The 23,226-nt window shown below is 34.4% G+C and overlaps 1 protein-coding gene across 3 annotated transcripts in view; it reads right to left on the bottom strand.

Moving 5' to 3' along the window:
- LOC118203790 (uncharacterized) overlaps positions 1 to 5,657 on the bottom strand; it is a 52,307-nt gene extending 46,650 nt beyond the window's left edge. For 2 of the 3 annotated variants that reach the window (XM_035376075.2, XM_035376073.2), the window contains exon 1: positions 5,440 to 5,656. The gene's annotated coding sequence lies outside the window, so the exon portion shown is untranslated. Of the gene's footprint in view, positions 1 to 5,439 lie in introns of all 3 variants that reach the window. The other variant, XM_035376074.2, reaches the window with a different exon arrangement.
- Positions 5,658 to 23,226: the final 17,569 nt, after the last annotated feature.

The following is a 23,226-nucleotide window of genomic DNA, read 5'->3' on the forward strand; positions in this document are numbered from 1 at the left end:
TCCCTACAAAGAATGCAAAATAAACTACTCAGAATTTTAATCGACGCCCCTTGGTACGTAAGAAACTCAGCAATTCATAGAGACTTAAACATCAAACCATTAGATAGTGAAATACTTAAACATAGCCATAACTTCTTCTCCCGCTGCAATAGTCATCCCAACGAAAATATTCAACAACTTAATAACTACGATAATACCCTAATTCAAAAGCACAAAAGACCACGAAATATCTTTCACGACGGAAATTGGTAACTGTACATATTGTATATATTTACTTCAGTTATTTTACTTATTTTATTTTATGTATTTAATCAAGATCTCTTATTTTTACTATTGAACTTTGGACTCTACTGTTGAGACATCTAATTATCATATTTCCGAAGTGTAAAAGTTTTTCGACCAATCACAGTGTATGTTACCCATCTTATAAAGGGCTACGACCGCCCAGTCACATCATTCAGCCACGAACTTCCATCAGAGAAGCACAGTCGCCGCAGCGCACCTATATGCCATTCAATGCCAAATATGCCATTTCATAATTGCTTCTACAAATTCAAGTCTTCATAAACGCCATAGCCACCTCTAATTATGCAATTTCAACTTTTTTGCCATTTCATCTTCTTATGCCATTGCGAATTAATTTTTCTCATCTACAACCGCCAAAGGATGGCGCCACTTATGCTATTACCAGGATTACCATCTTTAGATGGATAAGTTTTAATAGGATGCCCTTATCAGGGTAAGATAACTATGTATTGGTAAAGGCCCTTCTTAGGGCCGAATACCAATCAAATAAGCTTAGGATATGGATATGGATATGGGCTCCTGCCCAGGAACCCTTGTTTCGTGGCCTGCGGCCTCCTAAGAAGGGTGCAAATAGACGTCCAAACTCCTTGAGGCTCTGGCAACCAATCTTCCAAGAAGTTTATGGACAAGACAACGACAACAAAAGTCCTATTGAGTACTATTTGCATTTTTGAGATGGATTGGAAACTTTCCCCTTAATAATAAATCCATAGATGATTGACTTGAAGGCTGTTGAGAAATTGTCTTAAAGTCGCATAAATTTTTAGGCTAGAAAGCGTAACACTTTGCAGACAATCCAGTGACCCACTCTCTTGACAGTAAGATTCTAACAGCAAATAGTTAACTTTCTAATAAAATAGGCTGTTCATCAATATATTTTTAACAAAAATTGGTAAATTTCTAAACAAATCTCAATTATAAGGATCAGAGAAACTACCATATCTCCAGCTTTCTTTAATGCGTTTTGCATATCAAAGAGTATTAATACCGATGTTTTCTTTTCAAAAATGTCATTCCCCATCATCGATTTACTTTGTATTTACGGAAACTGCTGATGTAAAGATGCAGATGACCATATTTTTCCAAGCAGCGGACAAGGCGGATATTTACCATTTTTTCAAGTATTTTTACATAGGATGCTTCTAAAAGGTGACAGGAGGATAGATTGAGAGATTCTTCAGGTCCTTTTCAGGTTTCACTTTTAAAAATGATATTTGTACAAGTATTTGAAAATGTTTTCTCTTCTCACACTATGTATTAGAGAAAGGAAGCTTAAAATGCAGATAGCTTATTAAATCCGGCTTAATTTAGATAAAAATATGAATTTCAGAAGCTAAATTGAAAATTGAATGTTAAGAATACATTACATTTGAGGGGGAGGAAAAAGAAAATCTGAAAAGATTTAGTTAACTTCATACCAGAAGGTTTGTAAAGGTTCTCCTCTCTCATTTAGCTCATATAGTATCTCACGTCTGCTCACAAAACTTTCTTTGTCTTTTTAGTTATCTTTATTAAACATCACTTTTTTTTACGCTTACGCCGTATAAAATTTAAGAGTAAAATTACAAAGTGAAATCTTTAGGAAAAAAATCTTTAATTTTTAATTAAATAATAAATCTTTAATTAATCTTAATCTTTAATTACTCCTTAATTAATTTTAAATCTTTAATTAAATAATAAAAATCTTTAAATAAATATTTAGTAAATCTTTAGAAATTCTCGATATAGTATTAAATATTGCCATGTATTTTTTATCTCAGAAGGCTATTATTCTCGAACAACATTTGTTCGTCAAATAATTTTTGTTGTACGTTTCACTTTTCAAATATCTAGCTGCTGGCACGGCCAGCCGTTTAAAATAGATACTGTAAAAAAAAGAATATATATAATGCTTTTAATAAATCCAGTTAGTGTAATTTCACGGGTCCAGCCCTCTCAGCACAGCCCCCATGAAGAAATAAGGTCAGTAAATGTCATCCATTCTTCTAACTACGGAAAAGGAATCTCGGCCCACACATCATGGAAAGATGACTCTGATATACAGGACAAATATTATGTTTATACGGATGGTTCAAAAGTTGACGGACAAGTAGGCTGTGGCCTTTTAGTAACTAAAAAAAAGGAAACACTGATAACATGGAAAGGTCATATGGGACAGAATAATTCAGTTTTCCAGGCTGAAGCAATTGCGATTCGCAAAGCTATCGAGTTAACAAGCCCCCCCAGCAGGATCCACTATTAATATTCTTACAGACAGCCTCTCGGTCATATATGCCTTACGAAATCCCAGACATCCTTCTCCTATCACAGCGGAGATTCCGGACATGCTAAAGGAGCGTTCGCCGACAATGAATATCCTCATATCTTGGATAAAGGCGCATGCCGGCATTCAAGGTAATGAGGAAGCCGACAGGCTAGCAAAAGAAGCAGCTCACAATATCGATGCACAAAACGTTATTACCAAACTCCCGTGGCCTCACCTTAAAAAAGTGACAAGGACAGCAGCTCAGCACCAGTGGCAATGGGAATGGGACACTACCGAACAAAGCAGGTACAGGTAGAAGCTAGGCCAGCACCTCCGTAGTACCACAGGTAATTGAGGTATTGCTGAACCTAGCTAACTGTTAAACTTTCCACCCCAATTTTGAGTGAGAACACCCCGGAAGGTGGTCCGAGGTTCTCCCGCCCCTCTTTTTTTACCACCAACCACTTGAGAGGTGTGTGTGTGTGTGATTATGGCAAAGCCTCGAGGGCTATCTGCCTAAGGGGAGGGATGCCGTCGTGGAGGACTTTCTAAGGGAAACTGGCTCGTATACACGTTACACATGGGGAAAACCACGAAAACGCCCATGCAGCCAGCCCGTTCGCGGGATTCGAACCTCGGACCGAACTACCAGTGTTCAGCGACTTTGCCGCTCGGCCGCTGGTGTGGGCCTCCACTTGAGAGGACTTTCTGAGATAAATGAGTTCTGGTATTAATAGTGTACACAAATCATATTGAGAAAAGACTGTCCTTGAAAAGTTCAACAACTGATGCTTCGAAAAGCAGAAATGTAAGAATAAATGTCTTTTCTAAGGCGGAAGGTGTAATAAGCAAGTCTTTGGAGCTCCCGTCCATCAGCATTGCGTAGATAAATGAAACAACTGAAACATTAAAATGAAATAAAAAAATAAAAAATAATAAATAAAATAAAAAAATAAAAATATATAAATAAAATAAATAAAATAAAAAAGACAAATATGGTAAAGTAACATATGGAGATGAATAAGCATTAGATATGACAAATATCCAGTCCGAGTCTTTGGATATGTATAAGAACGTCTCTCATTTTGGCCCTAAGGTGTCTGCTCTTTATGGCATATTTCTTAAATAGTATTAGATTGTTGTTAGGCTTGATCAGATGTTTGCCGTCTGTTAGATTACAGTCAAAAATGTAATGATCAGGGTCACCCCTTTCGCTACATATGCAGAGATCCGTGGGGTACATGCCTCTGTCATGGAAGTAGGTGGGGAAAGGACCGTGCCCTGTGATATACTGATTCAGAACATGGTCATAGTGTAGGGCCTCTTTGCCAGTTTTTGAGAAAAAATTGTGGACTCTTCTGCCTTGCAATGCAGAATCCCACTCTTCTTGCCACTTTGAGTCGACAATTGCATTCAGTGTAAATTTTAAATGGGACTTAAGCAAACCGAACAAAGCAGGAAGACCTATGAATATTACCATAAAGTTTCGCTCGATCGTCTCAAGTCATCCCCACAAATAACGAGATTTGTGACGGAGCACGGTCCTTTCCCGTCCTATTACTATGAGCGAGGAATTGCAAATACCGAAAGTTGTGTTTGTGGAGGCATTGGTAAACCAGACCATTACTTGACCCAATGCCCTCTAACTGCACAGTGGCATGTGAAGCTTCCGGAACAGGCAATTTCTCATAAGCGTTATCTGATCAAACAGCCAGCATTTCGCATCAAAATATGCAAGATAATGCAGAAACTGGAGGAATTGGGAACAGATTTTTGCAGTGTGGAATAGTTCCCTGTCAATCTCTCTTCTCTCTCTCTCTTTTTTTTTTTAACTGTGTATATTGCGAAACATGTATGTATTACAGCCTACTGTATATATTATGAAACATGTATGTATTATGGCCAATGAAAACTATTATGAACTATGTATGTACTCGTATTATGTAACAGGCTCAATATATTATGAACTATGTAAGCAAGTATGAACTATGTAAGCATGTATATGTATGAGAACTATGTAAGCATGTATATGTATGTAAGCAAGTATGAACTATGTAAGCATGTATAAGCATGTATATGTATGCACGTATTATGAAAGATCTATGTATTATGAACTACTTGTAAATAAGCATGTATTATGAACTATGTAACCATATATTATGAACTACGTAACTATAAGCATATATTATGAACTATGTAATTATAAGCATATATTATGAACTATATAAGCATATATACAGGATCAATGTATGCCCTTATAGGGCCCATGAGGTGTTACCCCGGATAGTTGCGGAACCTGAACTAGACCCGAATAGCCGCACGGATGTCCAGATTCTGCTCTCAACTGTCAACTGCTGATTAATAAAGAGATAAAGAACTGCATTTATTGCTTTTAAAATAGCTTCGTTTGTTAATAAATAACAGACAGATTAAATTAAAAGAAAATTTAATAAATAGCTTACACTTTGTAAAAATGGCAATAAACTGGCGCGTGGAAGTTAAAAATACTGTATATCTGATATCTTTAGAATTACCAACAAAATGTAGGGCAACATTTTACCAACGAAAGGTAAAATGTTACCCTACATTTTTCTACTTCTATGTTATTTCTTTAAAAAGAACATTTTAAAATAACATAGCGATAACATTCGGTTGCAACATCTGAAAAGTGCTACGGACAACAAAAAAGTGAAGTTTGAGACTAATCGTACTCCTGATGTTTAAAAAAAAAAAAAAATTATAGAGATTTGGTAAATATTTTAGAAAAAATAAATAAAATATAGAATAATTTTTTTCAATAGAGAAGAAAATTAAGTTAAAAGAAATGTGAAGAAATGAACTCATAATTCGGATAGTTGACTCTAGGAAAGAAAATATTTCGAACTTACCTGTTGATGGAGAAACTTTTGTCAGATTTCGACTTAAAGAACACGTGGATCAAGTCTGGAGTGATTATGAGTATGCAGGTGGTTATTTCTATGTGTTCCTTGTTTTTCAACCATGCTGGTACCAGCACTTTGCGAATGAACTTCGAAATGAAAAAGGAAATTACCATAAAATATTCCTGAAAAAAGCAACAATAATAACAATAAAACAACTTTGCTTAAGGTAGCAAAAGTGATTAAAGAGATTTCATTTTTGGCTAAGAATCTCATTGGTTGTTTCTTGGTAACGGATTTGTTGTAACGAAGTTGTTATGGTAACTGAATCATTGCTCCCTGTGCGTGATCGACACCTTTTCGTTTACAGCTCATCAGATGATTTGGACGTGACACGAATACTTTCATTGTCTGTTCCGGAATTCATGGGCATAAAAAAATGTAAATAAAAGAACAGAACTGCCGACACACACGCTATTGAAACTTTGTTTAACGTATAGATTGTGTTGTGGGATTTGTGTTTATTGGAGATGACTGCATTTGATTCACAGATTTGTCTCTTTCGTCTGTTTTGCTATCACGCAAATTGTATTGAAACATTTTGGTATATAAGCCAACCGGGCGTTTTATTTATGCATTTACTGCATTTCTGAAAGCGCAAAATTCCTTTAGACTTTTCTCATTGAAATTTAAACTACGCCCCTCTTGTTCATTTTGGGATTGATAAAAATTCAAGTGAAGTATTAATATAGAATCTTCTGGTAAACAATTGCATTATTCAGTTGTGCTGATTCCAAATTAAGATTCTCAGATAAATAACTGTCGAGCTTTTTCAGCATTTAAAGAAATTTGCTAAATATTTTAAAAATTAAGCGCAAGACGCAAAATCTCAAACAACTTTTGTAAATTTTTGGAACAGAAATATACCAAATTATGAGGTGAATAAATTGAATAAAATTTGCAAGATAAACATAATAAAATGCTTCATTTGCGTTCAAGAATATTAATGCTCAAGAAAAGGTTTTGTTTAAAGTTCAGGACTGTTAGCATAGGTTATTTATTACCGCAAAGCTTTTGACGGATATCTGCCTCGAAAGAGATGCCTTCGTGGAGGATATTTTAGGAAAATTTAAAATTAACTCATATTTCCATTGCAGGGAAAATATCAATGAAAATAACATGGAAACTCCCAATCCAGCATCAGCTGAAAGATGAATTGCCAATGCTTATGTATTCACTCAGTTATTCTATCTACACTCTACAACCCCATGCCTGATAACAGGCCTGATATTATGCTTAAGCTATTATTGCGTTATAAGGTATTTCTCCCACCTTCTTCGCGAGCCTTCGTTATGTAACGCATAATTGAGAGGTCCGCGGTTCGATTCGCGGCGAAGGCGTTGCTAATTTTTCATTTCTCTTGCTTTCCCCCCCCAAAAAAAAAATTCCTGATGTGTCTACAGCTTATCTCTTGGAGAAGGAAGTAACCGCGGTAGTTGTGCCCCGCGGCCAAGGACCGGAAGGGAGACGCCTTTGAAGGATTATTCACATTGCAATTGGAATTCTGCATTGCTACAAGTGAACAGTATATCATAAGCTTAAAACATGTACTGCCTGAATTATAGGATTATTTACATCAATTTCATAGACACATATTTTGCCAGACATTATAGAAACTTTTTACAGAATATGTGTAAATATCAAAATAGTAATTCACAGAAACATTTACATACTGTTTACAAGATCGTGATTCAGACAAGGTGAAAAAACATGTGCTTTACAGAGTAGAGATGATATACTAATCATTTAAATATATAAGTAAATAAGAAATACGATAAAAATTAAACGCTGCATAAGACTGAACCATGTTCTTCACAGTAAAGAGCTCTAACTTAGGAGCAATGTGCTGTGCCAAAGACCTAAATATTATCAGCATTAGCATTAATATATGCAGTTACCTTGACAATTTTCTTTAGACCTATTTCATTTTCCTCTAGTCGAACTGTCCAGGTCTAAACATTTCTTTCAGAAGGTTCTGAGAGATGCATGTCCTGTGTTAGGGAGCTTTCATGTAAGTAAAGTCTCAAATTGCTTACTTGTTTTATAAGGTATTTCTCCCACTTCCCTAGCGTGCCTTCGTGGTGTGACGATAGCACGCTGGGCCGGTATTCCAGAGGTCAGTGGTTCTATTCCCGGCGAAGGCGGCTGCATATTTTTCATCTTTTCTGCTTCCAATTAACCTAATGACTCTACAGTTTTACTTACCACAGAAGCCCTGATTCAGATCTCTAAAGCCAAATCCACGTAGATAGGCCGATGTAGGTTAGTGTTCAGTGTACAGCTAGGTCAGCATGGAGTTTTCTGATTTTAAGGCTGATTAGACTAGTAAAGAATAGTGATGGGTGATACGCTCCGTTGTCTTTGTTTCATTGCCTTTTACAGCTGTTATCCGCATTTATTTTAAGTTTTCTTTTCAGTGTTGACTGCAGCATGAGAGTATATTCAGTAACCGGGAGCGTGCATTTTTTTGCTACCTTTGCCAGCGTGTACGCCCTTTCATTTTCCTTGTGCCACAAGTGAGCTTTAATCTGTTGCACAGTAATGAGATCATCACTACTGAAGAGAAATTTCCTGATAAAGTATACCAGGGCATTTTTAGAAGTACAACTCTAGAACAGTTATAGACGGTCTGTCTAGTAGCTTCAATACTAGACAGACCGTCTATAACTGTTCTAGAGTTTCTATTGAGAGCTTATTTTACTATTTTGGGAACTGGAAATAATTCTGCCTGAAAAAAGTTTCAGTAGTAGTAACTAACTACTGAAACTTTTTTTCAGTAGTTTCTTTGAGAAAAGTAGAGTTTTTTAAAATGGTTGACCATTGAAAAATATAGTTATTCCCCTTTTTCATGCGGAAGGGACTGGCTTGTACGGTACTTGTACTCTATTTTTAACCATAAGATTTTTGCCGCTATGCCTCGTTCTTGCGCTACCACATATAATGGTTTGAGGCTCGAAAATTGAGTGTGCATTTATCGACACAGTCCTGTAAGCTCTGGTGATTAAGAGGGCTATTCGCCTTTGCAGGCTGAGAATTTTTCTTACTTTATGTGTATTTAACATCGCACGCTAAATTGATGCTCCATGGCAGACAGTTGGTATTGTCGCCGCATGATATCACATTTTTAGGAGTGCTAAGGAGATGCTCCAGGTTTTTCCTGTTATCCGGAGCTCAACTGTCAAGATGTTTTACCTTTCAAGTGTAATCTAAATAATCATCTAAATACTAAAATAGTTCATTGCTTTGCTTATCCTTGCGATTAAATCTTTTTATTAAATTGGCCGCCACTCAGTTACTACTGGCCTAATTTTGCATTGAATTTGAATACTTTTTTTTTTTTTTTTAATATGGTTCTGAGGAAGCGAATGAAGTATTTTCAACAACGGCCAACTCCTGGAATTTCGCTACAGGAAGACTAAAAAAAGGACTTTTAAGGAAGTAACGAATTTCTGTGAATTACGTTGTCATTTCCCGGCCGTGAAAATAACTCCAAACAAGAGATACGGCCATTCAAAAACATATTTCAGGCGATCTAATGTTTATTCAACGACTAACAGATAGCATCAACAAATCGCCAACAGATAGCATCAGCTACTGGTACTTTAGTTGTAGAACAATTAATACCCACTAGTACAGTGAAGCGGAGTCTGTATGAAAAAAATCTGTATTTAGACATTTTTATATATATTAGACATTCTGCCAGACAAGCATAATAAAAATGGTGCCTTCAGCACTGATTTGGTCCTAAGCTCAATGGTGAAAATTCTTCATAACAGATAAATCGGACTTATTCTGAATAATACGCAATTGGTTTGGAAGCAACAAGAAATAAGTAGCTAATCTATCAACATCGCTGAATGCCATATCTTTAGCTGTGGTAATGTGATGGTCATGGTAGATTTTCTACTGGAATAAATGCATCGAATTTTCTCATGTTCATAGATAGTGCTATGATCACCGGGAACTGATAGAAGACAATGCTTGCCCACATGAAACGAATCTTGTTTAGGATAACTTTGATAATGAAAGTACTGAACAAATTAGGTGCTCACTACACTTTTCGGATTACAATTCGATTGAAAATTTTTGGTATATCCTGAAAACTGGAGAGAATGAGAACGCATGACTAGCCGAGTAAGATAGTTAAATTAGTCGTAGCAACGTGATAACATGAGCTGGATGTTCTTGATATTGCCCTAATTGACACATATTTAAAATAGATAATGTGATGAAGAGATTAAATTATTGAAATCAAGTAAATCCGGAGAACTTTGTGAGAATCTGTGCTGCACCAGTGAGCTAGAGTGCGTCCAAACTGTGCTCCGCGGGGAATTGTGGCTTCTTCACAAGGGCGCCGCGAAATATTACAAAAGTTTCATAAGTAACTGAACCAAGACATTTGATCTAACTAAACGAAAAACAAAGTGAGAAGCTAAAAATATCTAGATTTTTTTTCTGTCTTTTATTTTTACATGACCTTGCATAAAAGTAAAGTCACGAGTGCAGAATATTCTTGCGAACGCAAGTCGGCAATGCTGCCACTTCTCAATTGCGCCATATGATTACGTTATACCTCTATTACGTTATACAGTCTAACCTGAGAGCATGTGTAAGGCTAGAATGACCTTTTCATGGCTCAATCCGTAAAAAAACCATGAACTTTTCTTCGTATTGTTGATAAAGTTAGCTCATCCTGTCGTTTGATATGGGTTTGCCTGTACCGATTTTCAGAGGTCGCTTTTTCCCCAGAGTCGGAAGTACACTATTTTCTATCAAGTCGAATTTCATGAGATTTATGCTTGTTGCAGAAATGCCATTCATATCAACAGTAAAAGTAACAATTTCGTTACCGGATTTATTAGGAAAATGCACCCGTAATTTGACAAAAACACTCATTACAATAATCTTAGCGAAACTGCTTAGTGGTTATTCAGCCTTATATGAGGTTTTGAAATTATACATATATGTTGCCCATTAGCTTGCTTCCGGGACTAAAAAAGGTCTTTGAGAGATTAATCTACAGCAGATTGAAAAACTATATTGAATTACTGCCTCCGGAACAATTTGGTTTCCGGAGAAAGCTTTCAACAACGAAGCAGCTGGTTCGGCTCGTCGAGTTTTGTGAGGATGCGCTTCACAAGAAACAAAATGTCGCCTTACTCATGCTAGACGTAGCGAAGGCATTCGACCGCGTCTGGCATGAAAGGCTTATTTATAAACTTATAAATCTCCCTATGGATAGAGAGCTGATTCAGCTAATTATGTCTTTCATCACTAATAGGAAATTCACTGTGAATATTGGAAAGGACATCTCCAGTTTACGCACCATGAATGCAGGCGTCCCACAGGGGTCCATTTTAGGGCCCTTCCTGTATTTATTTTATGTTCATGACTTCCCTAGGGCTCACATTGGCAGAAATCACTTTCTTGGGTGCTATGCGGACGATACGCATTAGCCGTAAAGTCCGCAAACGCACACCATGCAATCAAGAAATTACAGGAGCTTCTACCAGTGGTAGAAAAGTGGTGTACGACTTGGAGAATTGCTATTAATGCCAGCAAGTCGCAATTATTATTGATAAGGAGGAAAAATACACAGTTGACTATTAATAGCAAGCTCTTCTTATTCTCTGAGGAGATTCCTAGAGTTAGTAAGGCGAAATATTTAGGAGTAATGCTAAATGAAAGATTAAAATGGGGAGATCATATACCAGAGGTCAGAAGAAAAATTTTCACTGTTGTAAATAGTCTCATCCCTATATTGAGTAATTATTCTAGCTTAGACCTCAGGAAAAAGAGGCTAGTTTATATCACGGCAATTAGGCCATTGATGACTTATGCGTCGCCGGCCTGGTGCACGGCTACCAAGGAGGATATAAAAAGACTTCAAATCATGCAAAACAAAGTCTTAAGGCTTATCACCCATGCTCACTTTTTTTGTGAGCAATGCTACACTGCACTGTGACTTAAAACTGGACACTCTAGAAGAGCACCTGAATAAGATCAACAGGAAATTCTTCACGAAAGCTCTGAACTGTGACCATATGAGAAATTTTGATATCTTTACCTAATTACTACGAAATATTGAATGAGGACGCCAAACTGCGCGCACTTGCGGCCCACCTTATCAGGGACCCGAACTTTCCCACCTAGTGCCCACCTGTAAATAATGTACCCAATGTGTTTATTAGCATTCTTAATTTTGTATCTTACTCATTTATTGTACTGTGTATTTCTTAAATTCACTAGTTTTATTCACATTCTACACTCATTTTATGACTCCCACTTAGTCACGCCTTTACTGGGCCGGGTACTTGCTAGTGAGCTCTTGCGTTGCTGGTCTTCCTATTCTTTATCCGTCTTTCTCCTCCTTACTGCGGACATTATGTGAAGATAGTTCTATGTTATTGTGCCCATCCGGCATAAATTTGATTGAGCAAGATAAACTACTAATCTCAGTGGTATTCTGGTTATAAGTTATCAGTCAGTCAGTCAGTCATATATGTCAAAGATGAAGCAGACTCAGTCAATGAATGCTTTAATTGTTTTTCTCATCGAGAATTCGCCAGTTATGCCAAAAAAGGGGATGTCTTCATATTGGTCATCGAATGATTGACATATTTTTGACATATTTTAACAATACCATTTTTAAATAAAAAGCTGGATGCAAATATTTCACATATTTGTTTTCCATTCGGTTCTTTTTGCTCATCGTTTCATACATTTTTCTATCGTTCTATTTTTCATCATTATAATCATTTCACACAATTTTTTTTCATTCCGCTCTCTTTGCTCATTAATACTTATATTTCTTATATTTCTTAGAGTAATCTTTACAGTATGACATCTCGAAATGGTAGAAATATATTCTACAGCGGACGCATAGACTTTCTATTGTATCCAATGTTCTCAACTTAGGTTGCCCAGTAATATAGACACGTCGAGGTTGCGTAGAGCTTTGCGACAGATTTGGATTGCTCAGTTGTCGGCAGGCGTTGTCGGTTTGATTTAATCAGTCGATTTATAATCTAAGCACAGTGAAATTAAATTCAGCCCTTCATATAAATAAACAGTAATATAAATTACTTTATGCAGTATAGTTAATGTTATATTACTTCCTGTCTGTTGTCTTTGATAAATAGTTTTGTGATCTCGTATCTTTGATGACGGACCTATTTTGAACGTAATAATAATTAATAAACATAATAGTGCACATAAAAGAAAGCGTGTCTTCAACCAATGGCACGACTATGAAGAAACGAAAATATTACAGTTTGGTTTTACATCAACAGAAATGAATGCTGAAGAGAGACCACAATGTGTACTGTGTATGAAAGTTTCAGCAGTGGAGTGTATGCTTCTAAGTAAATTGAAGCGCTATATGCTAATCACCACAGCACAGTTGGTAAAATCCGTGAAATTTTAACAGAATTGAAACAACAAAAAATACATTTTTTAAGACTGCATCAGTACCAAACAAAGTTTTACTAGCATCTTACAAAGTTACAAGTTACAGAATCGCGTTTAAAAGTGCCTTTGCCACATAATTAGTCGGAGAATATAACAAACGGAGATCAATGATCAATTAATTAAAAAAATTACAGGAATAGAATTTTTATCGCAGCTAAATGAGGCTACGCATAATAATTAGGATGCTCATTCGATATGCTATGTACGGTTTACAGATGGTGATAGTATTAAAGAAGACTTTCTGTTTTGTAAACATATCACTGCAGGAGCGAAGGCTTAGGGCGTTTTCGAGATTCTTAATATATTCATCTCTGAAAATAATTTTAATTGCCTTATGTACGTTGGTGTCTGTACTGATGGAGCTGGGTCCGTATCTGGCTGCTGTGGAGCATTACAGGCATCCATGATCACCAAATGCACCGTTACTCCTTATCCAGCTCCTCTTCGTTTAACCCCTTACGGTTTTGTTCAATACCCTTTAGCCATTGCTCTTTCTTAATCACTTCAGTTTTCTTAATGAAGTTGTGGAGGTAATTGCATTAAGTTGCAAAGGTACTCCGGAAAATATCGCCTTGGGCCTTGGGCCAAATGCACCATAGATCTACTGCATTATTCATACAGAATCCTTTGCGTCAAAGCATCTGAGTCTGGCACTGAATCAGGTATTTTATATAATCTCGTCCATTGAAAGTAAGGTTTTTTAAAAAACTGTGCTAGGATATGGGAGTCGAACACTCGTCTTTTTTATACTATAGCAGTCACGATGCCGCTCTCGTGGCAATGTTTTTATCACGTTAAATGAAGATGCAGAAAAAGATTGTTTTTTAGTATTACAGCAATTTTTATCATCAGATGAACTTGGTCTTTCTCAAGATACAAAAAACATGTATTAAGGGCACCTATCACTGCTAATTAATTGGTTTGAGAAATACTTTCAAAATGAAAATTTCGATAGGTTTGCACAGATTCAAGATTCATTTAAAAATAGTGTCTCATCCGAATTTACTTCTGAGGAAGAAAAGAATCTTATCGAGTTATCTTTCGACAACGGTTTAAGAGCAAAATTTGGCAACATGGAATTGACAGAATTTTGAATATCCTCTTTCTAGTGATTTGTAGGCTCATCCATCCCATTAATTATTAATTTAATGTAAATAAAGTAAAAAGAAAGTGTTAAATAATGAAGAAACGCGAATTTTATTTATTTTTTTCTCTCTTACTTACTTAGTCATATACTTAATCACACTTTTACATAGGGTAGACGGCCATGGAAAAATTTTAATTGGGAAAAGCAATCGCGACGCGAAAAGGTTTGGGAACTACTGAGCTAGACATTTCTCTCATGAAGGATAATGCTCGTTCGCACTAAAGGTTAAGTTATTTGAATATGGCAAAGCACATACTGGTTATCTGCATAAAAGGAGGAGTGCCTCCGTGGAGGGCTTTGTTAAATGCATGGAGGTAGGAAAGGGAGGAGGGGCCATTCCGCGCTAGAAGTGAAGCACTGCTTTGAAGCTTGGGTCACCAGACGGTGTGTTTTTTGTTTACATTCAGAAGCTCGCATGACAAAATTCTGATAGTATTTCGACACACGACAGTTCCATAGAAATCGAAAAAGGGACACTCTTGCATGAAAAAAACATTCATAGTGTGATGGATAATGGCAGTTTGTATAGTTTACTGACATTTACGCAAAAATCTTGGTTATTTTTCGATAACTAACAACAGCGATTTTGATTATGAATTTGTTTTATAAAATTCTAAGCTGTTGCACTACAAAAATATAGATTTTAAGAAAATTGCTAAAAGAGATCTGCCAAAATTTATTTTCTAGAAGATTTGAAAAGTTTGAAACTTGATGGCTAAATGTAAATATAAAATTATGTATTTTAAAATATTTGTAATTAGGCACATAGGTCAGATTAAGTTTTTATTAAATAGAGTAACATATGCAAGGGCTATCTGCCTAAAGAGAGAGATGCCATCGTGGGGGAATTTTGAAGAAAAACTGACCTTTGAGTGGGTGTTAAAAATAATACTTATAATTTTCATTCAAATTATATTCATGTATATTTTTTATGTAAAACTTTCGGATGTATGCTAAATTAGTGTAAATTACTTTACACGAAAAATATAGTGAATGCACAGAAATTAAAGATTTGCACATGCCGGAAATGATAAATAGGAAATATGTATGGGTATTTATGCATGTGCTTGCAAAAAGCATGCATCTGCCTTTGACAAAATACTTAAATATTCATTAAATTATTTATAAATGTATTTGAAATGAAGAATTTATTCACTTATAAACAACTGTGATAGTACTGTGAAGAAATCTAATGATTAAATGTATCTAATTTATAATGATTATAAATGTTATCTAAATATATAATAACCTTAATATTGAATTGTAAACATAAATTGAAATCCTGTTGACAAATACGTTATAAAACTATTTAAGCAAGAATTGTTCGTATTGGAAAGCAATCTGTTAAAAGGTATTGTAAAGCAAATGCTATGAGATGCGCACTTAAGAACGTAATAAAGAGTTTTGGAATATGTATTGTTGAAATGAAGGGTAAAAAAAAAATCTGATAAGTATAATTAAAAGAATTATTCCCTTTACATTTTATAATAACTCAGTTACAAGTTTTAAATAATACTTAAAAAAAAAAAAAAAAAGAACTTATTTTATTCCCTTTCAGAAATGTTCAGAGAAAGTCAAATACTATTTTCCCAATAATTCTCTAACTTAAAATGAACCGAATAGAGCATTAATTATAAATTGACTTACATTTTTCGATTTAAAAGAAGCCAAAAAATCATGTCATATTTAAAAAAGTATTTTAGGAAGAAGCTCTATAAATAGAAAAGAAATAATGCATAATTTTAATATTAATAATACAATAAACTTTGATCTTAATTTTTGTACCTTAACCGAATAAAATCAAATTACCGTAATTTTTTTTTCTAATTTAATTAACGAAAACTTGTGAAAATATTTCATTCAAATTAAACCATTCTGAGAAAACTTTCCTGTGAAAAGTATAGCATTTAATTCCGTTCAGAATGAAATGTTGTTTAAAAATATGTTGTTTTCACTTACTTAGGACTCTGAAGTGTTGTAGAAAAAGAAAATATATACATTTATATGTATATTTGCGACGTAATTACAAAATATTTACACCCGAACGCGTCAAATCCCATAGAACTCAATGGTAAATGACCCAATGTTTTGGTCACCACGTAGGGATCGCCGGTGCTTCAGACCAGGGTACGGAGAAACTTGTTTAGGGCGACTCCTTCTTACTTTCTACCTCCATGCATTTAACCATGGAGGTAGGAACAGGGATAAATAGAAGGGCTAGCTCATTTCTTTGTTCGACTCCTCGCCGACGCGAGCCTAATGGGGGGACGTAACAGGCAATAATCTGACGTCACTGTGATGCCACCTGTCCTGATTTCCCGCGTTTAAAACAGTATTTTCATTGAGCTGCGAAACGATTTTCTAGAGGTTACATATCCCAAATTAATTTTAATAATATATATATCTGTTTTCTAATAATGTATATATTTAAAATAATTTATATATATGTAATTTTAGTCAGTTTTTATTTTAAATTCTATATTGTAAAGTATCGTTTACGTAATATGGCTTTTTGCGCTGCAGTAACGTGCCGTAGCACTTACAGAAGTATGAAAGGATGAGATATTTTATTTCATGGGACCAAAGGATCCAAATGAGAGTTTGCTTTTGAAGAAAGTATGGATACACAAATGTCAAAGAGAAGATTTTATTAATGCGAAGAGCGGAAAAATTTGCAGCGAACATTTTCTATGCAGTGTTTATGAAGATGATATGAAAAATCGCTTGTTTGGATAGCCACAAAAAGAAACTGTTGGAATGGAATGCTGTGCCGAAAGTAAATTATGATGGCAATAATAAATCGAAATTGATGATGACAATAATGAATCAAATTTTAATGATTTTGAAATAAAACTCACAAATGAAAATGTAGATCATCCTGAATGTTTAAGGATAAACAAAAATGCATTGATAATTTGAAGAACAAAATAATATCCTTAGAAAATTGTATTAAATTGTATTAAAGTATTGAAAAATAGAGAAAAAAACAATTTTAGAATGTTTGTTTAGCGACAAAGAAGGTGGACGACATCTAGACAGAAATTGGTATCAGAAATTAAAATCTCAAATAGCGAAATTTGGGCGGGGGAGCACAAATCGGAGAATTTTGAAAAATGTCTAAAGCTTATTTTTATAAAGACGCAGATTAATGCATTACTGAAAAAGAAGAAAAAAATCAGGTGGACTAGTGAAAATATTTCACGTAGCATCGTCATAAGAGCTCTGTCATCTTAAAGCTATGATTTTTGGAAAGAAAAAAAATTGGAATATCTTTACCTGGTATTATCAAATTAAAGAAATGGTGTTTATTTTATTTTTTAGTGTTTTCTAAATTTTAGTGTAGTCCAAGAATTCAAAGTAATGTTCTTACTCTAAAGAAGAAAAGAGGCGAATATTTGTATTCTGTAGAAAAAATGTGCGTTCTCAGTTTCGACGAAATGCATATAGATTGAAAACTCTGCTATGACTCTAAACTGGACTAAGTTGGTTCTTTTCAAAATGTGCAGTTTGTTTTAATCAGAGGTCTCATTTCGCGCTCTGCCTTAGATTACTGAGAAACCGCTTTTTAGATAGAGGATTTGTTTTAGAAGATGTAACTGTTTTAAATTTTGATATTATTAAAGAGGTTTTAAATAAAGATTGAAAAGAGATCAAATTGTGTCACAAACTAAAACCAAATTATTTAATGGTCAAGGGAAACAAGAGACAAAAAGTCGCTCCAGAGAAAACATTATTTTCAAAAAGTACCGCAAAAGGTATACTCTATCCCACAGGAAATCAGAAAGCATCTGACTTCTATGAGTTAATCGATAATATCTTCGGTATTATGTGTATGTGTGTATTTAATTATGGCAAAGCACACTAGAGCTATCTGCCTAAGGGGAGGGATGCCTTCGTGGAGGACTTTCTAAGGGAAACTGGCTCGTATACACATTACACATGGGGAAAACCACGAAAACACCCATGCAGCCAGCCCGTTCGCCAGATTAGAACCTCGGACCGAACTACCAGTGTTCAGCGACTTTACCGCTTGGCCGCTGGTGGGCCTCTTCGGTATTATGAATAGTACCAAAATAGTACCAACAAGAATAACAAGTATTTAACAAACTAATTTTGTAAAGTACTTGTTAAAGTTATTTTTATCGTATCCTTTGTGACTAATTATTGATTAGATTTTGTGCTAGATTAGCATTCTAGATAAAATATAATAGTATAAAACATCAAAATAATTGGCATAAAAAGACCTGCTTCCTTTACTCACACTTTTCAAAAATTAAATAACTGTTTTAGGTACTCTGAATAAAGCTATTTTGTCAAAATTAAGGTAACAATCTTATATACATTTATTTAATTGTAATATAGATATAAGTATAAATTACAAAATTATTTAAAAAATATCTATTATATTGAATCGGAAGAGAATTATAACAATGTAAAATTTACAATTAGGCAAAAAATCAAACGTAGGTTAGCAGAAATGTTGCCATATATGTCATATATGTTTAAACCTATGTCAATGTAATGTTGTTTTTTGAGTAAATTTAAATAGCTGCTATTATAGTTATCTTAGAAGCAGCATACAAATTCTCTCAGTTAGCATGCAAATAAAGAAATGATTAGAATTAAACGTGCATTAAATAAAAAAACCTGCAAATAAAAATAAAAAAAACCACGGAATTTTATGTTAAAAGAGTAGCACATTTTATCTATTATTTTAAAATTGAGTAAGCAATATTAAATTTTTTAATGGTTCAGTCTAAAATTCATAAAGCAGTAACATTGCCTCTTCCAAATTATAGCTATCTTTCACACACAGCTCATTTTAAACGCTGGTTCAAAAACGCTAATTTCCAAGCTGTGAATTATATTGGCGCGCTCAGCGTCATCATGGCTACGTCATCACTTCTCACTTTCTGCTTCAGGGGGAAAAGCTCTATGAGCTTAAGTCCTGGGTAGGAAGTAAGAAGGAGTCGCCCTAAACAAGTTTCTCCGTACCCTGCTCTGAAGCACCGGCGATCCCTACGTGGTGACCAAAACATTGGGTCATTTACCATTGAGTTCTATGGGATTTGACGCGTTCGGGTGTAAATATTTTGTAATTACGTCGCAAATATACATATAAATGTATATATTTTCTTTTTCTACAACACTTCAGAGTCCTAAGTATGTGAAAACAACATATTTTTAAACAACATTTCATTCTGAACGGAATTAAATGCTATACTTTTCACAGGACAGTTTTCTCAGAATGGTTTAATTTGAATGAAATATTTTCACAAGTTTTCGTTAATTAAATTAGAAAAAAAAATTACGGTAATTTGATTTTATTCGGTTAAGGTACAAAAATTAAGATCAAAGTTTATTGTATTATTAATATTAAAATTATGCATTATTTCTTTTCTATTTATAGAGCTTCTTCCTAAAATACTTTCTTAAATATGACATGATTTTTTGGCTTCTTTTAAATCGAAAAATGTAAGTCAATTTATAATTAATGCTCTATTCGGTTCATTTTAAATTAGAGAATTATTAGGAATTAGCGAAATACTTTAAAGAAGTATTTCGCTAATTCCTAATAATTAAATAGGTATTAAATAGTATTTGACTTTCTCTGAACATTTCTGAAAGGGAATAAAATAAGTTTTTTTTTTTTTTAAGTATTATTTAAAACTTGTAACTGAGTTATTATAAAATGTAAAGGGAATAATTCTTTTAATTATACTTATCAGATTTTTTTTTTTTTTTACCCTTCATTTCAACAATACATATTCCAAAACTCTTTATTACGTTCTTAAGTGTGCATCTCATAGCATTTGCTTTACAATACCTTTTAACAGATTGCTTTCCAATACGAACAATTCTTGCTTAAATAGTTTTATAACGTATTTGTCAACAGGATTTCAATTTATGTTTACAATTCAATATTAAAGTTATTATATATTTAGATAACATTTATAATCATTATAAATTAGATACATTTAATCATTAGATTTCTTCACAGTACTTTCACAGTTGTTTATAAGTGAATAAATTCTTCATTTCAAATACATTTATAAATAATTTAATGAATATTTAAGTATTTTGTCAAAGGCAGATACATGCTTTTTGCAAGCACATGCATAAATACCCATACATATTTCCTATTTATCATTTCCTGCATGTGCAAATTTTTAATTTCTGTGCATTCACTCATATTTTTCGTGTAAAGTAATTTACACTAATTTAGCATACACCCGAAAGTTTTACATAAAAAATATATATGAATATAATTTGAATGAAAATTATAAGTATTATTTTTAATACCCATTCAAAGGTCAGTTTTTCTTCAAAATTCCTCCACGATGGCATCTCTCTCTTTAGGCAGATAGCCCTTGCATGCGTTACTCTATTTAATAAAAACTTAATCTGACCTATGTGCCTAATTACAAATATTTTAATATACATAATTTTATATTTACATTTAGCCATCAAGTTTCAAAATTTTCAAATCTTCTAGAAAATAAATTTTGGCAGATCTCTTTTAGAAATTTTCTTAAAATCTATATTTTTGTAGTGCAACAGCTTAGAATTTTATAAAACAAATTCATAATCAAAATCGCTGTTGTTAGTTATCGAAAAATAACCAAGATTTTTGTGTAAATGTCAGTAAACTATACAAACTGCCATTATCCATCACACTATGAATGTTTTTTTCATGCAAGAGTGTCCCTTTTTCGATTTCTATGGAACTGTCGTGTGTCGAAATACTATCAGAATCTTGTCAAGCGAGCTTCTGAATGTAAACAAAGAACACACCGTCTGGTGACCCAAGCGTCAAAGCAGTGCTTCACTTCTAGCGCGGAATGGCTCCTCCTCCCTTTCCTACCTCCATGGTTAAATGGGAGGGGAAATGTTTCGTATTCACGTTACATGTGGGGGAAAACCGCGAAAACCAAACATTCGCCTAGCACTTTGCCTGGAATGAAACTCGAGTCAAACTTCAAGAATTCAGCGGTCTCAACCACTCAGCCACTGGTATGGCTCGCACTGAGGGACAAGTATTTCAAGAGCGAAGGCATTCCTTGTATGCGAAAGCTAAATCTCATGAGTCTTCAGGCTACCATTGGAAAAGATACTTCTGCCCTCCTCAATTACTCTCTAAAAAGATGCAAACTGCTTATCTTTAGGAATGGCAGTCTGACATTTGTTACGGTAGATTACACCCGAAAACCTTGATGAACCATTGGAACTTACATCAAAATCAGAGGAAACCACATTCCATATTAAATTTTATTTGACTTTTTCGGAATTATAGTAAGTGAAACGTTCACAGGTTACAAAAGTGAAAAATAAACATGTGTTGCAGTTCTTTGCACCATATTTACATTTTGTTTACCATTTCGCAATGAATGAACTAAATTTGAAGGCTATTGCATGATCATGGTTAACTAGTAAATTTAAATATTATACTTTTGAAGAATAATTAAAGAAATAAAACGAAAGCCAAATTATTTAAATATTCCTAGAAATACAAAAGTTAAGAAAATTCAGGTAGCTAGCTGTAAAAACGTGGTATTTATAAAATTTGAAACATACAATAAAGAAACCGTATGATAATAATTCATCGATTCCAGATATCATTTTCTTATCCCCCCTTTTTTTTCTTCCATTGCGGAAAATTCTGTAGTGATGATTTTAAACCAGTTACATGTATACGTGGGAAAATATTTTCAATGCTTTTTACACATTTTGGACACAGATTTTTAAGATGAAGTAATTTTTTTCCAATCAGGTTCTATCCTTTTACAATCGAATTTTTATTGACGCTATTATACTGTTTCTAATGTCAGATGTTAATTTCTCATTTTCAGTCACTCTAGCTCAAATAACCTATTTCGCGACCTTAATTTATCATAAAGTCAAGCTTGAAATTTTGCAACAAAATCAAAGAGACACGGGAACTTCAAGGATTAATACTGTACTTTTTGAACAATGTCTCAGAAAGAGAACTTGCACAATTTCCGCATAAAATTTGATTTTAAAATTTAGTGAAGATAGTAGGTAAATATACGGTTATTACAAATCCCTAAAATAAAATTTCCCACAGTTAATAAAAAGAAAATTAAAGAGGGTATCTTTTTTTGGTTCTCAAATTAGTAAATTAATGAATTCTTTCTTTAAAAGTTGTAAAGAATGAAGATGAATCTGATATAAGTCTTTTAATCATGATAAGTGTCTTAAGGCAGTGTCGAAAGGCAGAAAATTAATTAGTCTGTTCTGAGAAACTATGAGGTATGGAGGCATTATGTCTGGACTTTAGTCTCGATTTTCGTCCTCCTCAAAAGAACGAAAACACAATAGTTGATTAGTTTTTAAAATTGACGTTATGTGCTATTTTTGATTTCATTGTTTCGAATCTTTGTAGTCGCGCTGTCGACGTTCAGGAATTAGTAATAGATGTTGCAACAGAAACCGACAATAAAGTTCAGCTTTCTTGTAGCAATGCTTTGTGTTGCTACACGTCCAGGATGCCTATTCTAGGCTACGGGAGTCGGCAGCAGTTTGTAAGCCGTCAGATGTAGCTGCTGGTAAAAAATAGGTCTACCCGACATCCCATATTCTCTGAGTACGGAAGTCGTCGGAAGCGCGGGGAAAAGTGTTGCCCCGTCGTCAATCAGGCTTGTCCAGTTGACGTTCTAAGTAGTAGTGGCTTTATATGTGTTTTCGCCCCTAATTTTTTCGCATTTAAACGAAAAATACGGTCGTAGATCTCTGAATCGGTGGCGAATTCATAGAAAATATGTTGATGGTTTTGCTCTGCCCAGTGCTTAAATTGTGCCGGAGCCCACGGGAGTCGGGCTTCGGTACTTCTCAATTTTTAAAATAAACTACAATTCTAGCTGGAGCGCACCGGAGCCCTAACTAAGATGAGCTCCCGTACTTCTTTTTATAAAATTGAACCACAACCTAAAAGGAAAAAAATTTAGAATTCCTAACGTTTTACTTTAACAATAAGCAGACCTTGCAATACTCTGTCTCCCTAGAAATATGAACTCATGAGAACATGAGACGTTCATATAAACTTCCCTCACTCACATGCGGAAACCGTTCCCTTTAAGAAGGGCAATAATTTTGGAGAA

Source organism: Stegodyphus dumicola, chromosome 8 (assembly GCF_044657685.1).
Source record: "Stegodyphus dumicola isolate Sdum_Otavi_A_Nest chromosome 8, ASM4465768v1".
Taxonomy (NCBI): Eukaryota; Metazoa; Arthropoda; class Arachnida; order Araneae; family Eresidae; genus Stegodyphus; species Stegodyphus dumicola.